Here is a 4,443-nt window from a genome sequence, read left to right on the forward strand (position 1 = left end):
TCTTCACATACACATTCACATCCATTTTCATCACATACACATTCATATCCATTTTCATCACATATCATCCACTCACATCCCATATCATTCATTTACATATCCCGATTCACATGACATCACATCTCATCCATTCATTCACATCTCATTACATCCATCCATTCATTCACATCGCATCTCATCACATCTAATCACATCACATTATATCCATTCATTCATTCACATCTATCTAATTCACATCGCTTCTTATCACATCTATTCACATCACATCTCATCACCTCTACTCACATCACATCCATCCATCCATTCATTCACATCTATCTGATTCACATCACATCACATCCATCCATTCATTTACATCACATCTCATTATATCTATTCACATCACATCTCATCACCTCTATTCACATCACATCCATCCATGCATTCATTCACATTTATCTAATTCACATCACATCTCATCACATCTATTCACATCACATCCCATCCATCCATTCATTCATATTTATCTGATTCACATCACATCTCATCACATCTATTCACATCACATCCCATCCATCCATTCATTCACATTTATCTAATTCACATCACATCTATTCACATCTATTCACATCACATCCCATCCATCCATTCATTCACATTTATCTGATTCACATCACATCTATTCATAGAATTTAAGAGAATTCTAATTTTGATATAAAAACTTTTTATGCATCTATTTATGCATAAAAATCAATTTTAATGGGATAACACTTTTGAAATAAAAAAATTCCTTTATGCATCTTTCTATGCATAAAAATCAATTTTAATGAGGATAACACTTTTGAAATTAAACAAAAAATCCTTTATGCATCTTTTTATGCATAAAAATCAATTTTAATGAGAATAACACTTTTGAAATAAAAAAATTCCTTTATGCATCTTTCTTTGCATAAAAATTAATTTTAATAATTAATATCAGTGATATCCATGCATATTCATAGGTGAATATTTACATGGAGTAATCAGAATATTTCTTTTAGATGCAAAAATGGTGGGAATTACTCTTTTGGAAAAACATAAAAACAAACTTTCTTTTCCATAAAAATCTAGAAAATTTTGCCATAACCTCCTTTGTATGGCTGACCAATTCTCATTTCTATCATTCTTTAATTGACTTAAATTAACCCAAATTAGATTCATAGAACTCTAATCTACACAATTTTCTAAATTCAAGAGAATAAACAATAAGAAGAGTTTAATTAATCCTTTAGTTAATCTTTCTAGGATTAAGAAAGGCTGGAATGTAAAGAAGAGAAAGGGGTGGCCTTTTCATTAAGGCATAGCATTTGAATTTAATTCAATTTACTGCAAAACATAAAAATCAAGACAACCATAGATTTAAAATTAAACAAGTAAGAAAATTAGCTTACATAGAGCTTGTAATCTCTCCTTTAGCTTGGTTTCTACTCTTGTTTGAAGCAAGAGTGGCCACCAATTCACTTTGGAGACAATTAAGCCAAAAACAATTGAATTATTAAAAAAATTCAATGTAAATGGCTTAGGAGATAGGAGCAGAGTAACAGTGCATAAACACCATTAAGCTTTTAAAAAGGGAGAGGCTTATATTTATAGGAAAAAGTGAGCCTCTAACCAAGCAAATGGATTCTAGAATTTTCCAGATCAGTTTGGTCAATTTTTGACCATTTTTGGGTCAGTTTAGCTTACTTTTTGGATCTAGTTCAAATAGGAGAGAGGAGAGATAAAAATATATCATTATTTTAGAGTTTAAAACTCCTCCACACATGTGAAATAGGTGCCTCCTTCATGAGGGGAGATCCCCACACTGAGGTGTCAAAAATGCATCATTTTCTCTAAATATCTCTTAATTTTTAACTAATAAACCTTGTATTCAGTCAATTCTTCATCTTATGTGAGCAATTACTCATTTTTGGGGGTTTTTCTTTTATTTTTCAATTTATCTCCTCCCTACATTTGGATTAATCTTATTGGTCCATAGGAACCTTAATTGGACCATAATCTAAAATTTTTTGAAAATCTGGACCCTTAGGCTAAGGTATTTTATACCTATTTTCAATTAATTCCAATTGTACATTGGAAAGTTATTTTTGAATTTTTATTTCAGGGGAAACCATTTTAGACACTAGGAGGATTTTCATATCCAAAAATATCTCAATTTTGAATTACCTCCCCTAACATTTTCTCTCTCTAGGCCAAAACAGGATCTTTCTTTTATTTCAGAGAGGGGAATAATTATAAGATCAGAAGGGGAGGTTCTTATACCTGCACACCTCAAAAGCTAGAGGGAGGAATCTGACACTCTAATCTGGTTTAATGCATCTTTTAAGAATGACATCTTAACATGTGTTATGCAACAACAAGTGTATCGATCCTTAAGCTTGCGCACAAAGTATGGCTTTAATTTCTCAAAAGCTCGTTGGTAAACTGGTGCCTATGGATGAATCTCCTTAAACAACAAATATAGTTCAACCTGTAATACAAAACCATTGTATAGCAAGTTAAACATTTGGTTTGAAGCTGGTTTGTAGTTATAGGTTCCTAGGTGTATGCAACTGGTTCACCAACCGATATCTTATTGGTTTAACACCGGTAACATATTGTTTCAAAATCGGTGTTGTCTAAAGCAAATATGATCTTTACCTTATATCTCATACATGTTGCATAGAGCTAATGTTCCAAACGGTATCATAACGGAATGGTACAAAACAATGGTACCCAAGTTCTCCTTCCGATCTTTACCCGGTATCATACCAGTGTTCAACCGGTATAATACCGGTTAGAAAATGTACAGAGTACATTAGAGGAGGATACCATGCTCTTAAGCCAATATGATAGTAGTGTTTAACCGGCCTGGTCTTTTCCCTATCAGTAGTGTTAGTTGTATACAACTATCATTCCACAACTAGTATCATATTGGTTTGGGAGCAGTGTGATACTGGTGAAAAGCCTCAGGAATGATTATTTTTTCTATAGCCAAGTGTATAAAGGTTGTTTTTGATTGGGTATCTTACTAGTTTAACACCAATCTCTTACCAGTTTTCTTGGGTTTGGTTATTGCCGCCCCAAGTTGAAAACCATTTTGAACCATGGCCTCATGAGGGAGGATGGTTTCTTTTTATTTGCTAGATTTTCCAATACTTTACTTCCCCAAGTAGTCCAAGATCTATTGGTTGACTGACTGGAAATCTGACAGTCAGACATAATACACATAGACACACGATAAAAGAAGGAAATTTGACAGTCAGTCATAATACACATAGACACACGATAAAAGAAGGAAACAACACACATACAAGGATGACAGAATTCCTCTTTTATCATTTAATTATTTCTCATGCATAAAATAAATTGATAGATAAAACTCCTCTTTGAATTTAAATAAAATATCCATTAATTCCAATATGCTAAGAATTCACTTTTACTATTTAAATGATTGAATTCCAAATATTATGGGAATTCCTCTTTTATCATTTAAATAAAATTACCATATTTTTCTCTTTTCTTAATTATTTAATTATACATAAACCTTAAAAATTAGTTTTCCATTGAATGTGATGAAAATCATTCTTTTAGCCTAGGATATTCAATCCTAGAATATGGTAGGAAGTCCTCTTTTCACATTATGCATAAGAATGAATTATGTATCAATTTCTTAAAAAATTTGCCATAGCTCCACTACTATTACTGACAATTTTTAATATTTTTGAAAAGAATAAGACTTAGTAATGTAACTATAATAGTATAACTATCTTTTAGCCTTATATCCAATTTATGGATTTAACTCATAAGATTACCATAATTTACTAACATATTTGTGAATTGAGAATTTCTCCATGAGAAGCATCAATTGAATAGAGAATTGGTCATATGAATGACCATTCTTTGGGGGAGAGAGAGATAAACATAAAAAGCATCCTAATTAAGCATAATATAAACTTTTCTCAATTATTCATTATAAATCTTAAGAAAAGCTTGATTTGCATTATAAACACTTAATTTAGAAACTTCTCAAGCTTGAGAGGGGTTGAGAAGTAAAAACATTGAGAATAGTAGAGAAAAACCATAAAATTATACTTTACCTCTTATTTTTGCTTACTTCTCTATCTTAGAAGAAGCCCCCAACCAATCAATTGGTTAGTGTGTTGAAAGGAAAGCTCCAAAGATGGTTGAAGAGAGAGAGAGAGGCTCCAGTCTCTCTAAAAGTAGAGGATTTTTAAGGGATAAAAAATATCATTATTTTAATGTAATACTGGCATGGTATAGTTTAGAGATTTTTTTACAAAAGAGTAAAGATCTATTTATAGGTGAGGGAGGCTTCTAAAACGAAGTCCAACTAGGTTCTAGAATTTTCCAAGTTTAGTTTGGCTAAATTTGGACAAGATTTGGACTAGTTTGACTCCCTTTTGATTTGGTTTGATCCAGGAG

Source organism: Cibotium barometz, chromosome 6 (assembly GCF_041138505.1).
Source record: "Cibotium barometz isolate CiBa-2024 chromosome 6, ASM4113850v1, whole genome shotgun sequence".
Lineage (NCBI taxonomy): Eukaryota > Viridiplantae > Streptophyta > Polypodiopsida > Cyatheales > Cibotiaceae > Cibotium > Cibotium barometz.